Consider the following 399-nt stretch of genomic DNA (forward strand, 5'->3'; position numbering starts at 1 on the left):
GCTTTTTATTTTGCGATTTTGTTTTACCCGTTTTTGAAGACTCCTAGTTAAATATCTTTTTCTTTATTATTATTATTATGTATATATTCTTAGAGGTCGTAATACCTTACTTTCTCAGTCTTATGACTTAAGCATAATACTAAGTATGGTAGGGTGTTATACTAAATATTGGTGAATTAATTTTAAAAAATGGTATATATAATAAAGTTTTTACTATTTTTTTCTCAATAAAATTTAATAATTATATACAATTAAAAAGATACACTTAATTTAAGATAACGAGTAATACATAAAAAATTAAAAGATTTTAAATTTAACATATGTAGTGATGAATATAGTTTTAGTTTAATTATAAATATATATACCAATAAAATATTATCGGACTATTAAAATAATTTG

Source organism: Arachis ipaensis, chromosome B05, assembly GCF_000816755.2.
Source record: "Arachis ipaensis cultivar K30076 chromosome B05, Araip1.1, whole genome shotgun sequence".
Taxonomy (NCBI): Eukaryota; Viridiplantae; Streptophyta; class Magnoliopsida; order Fabales; family Fabaceae; genus Arachis; species Arachis ipaensis.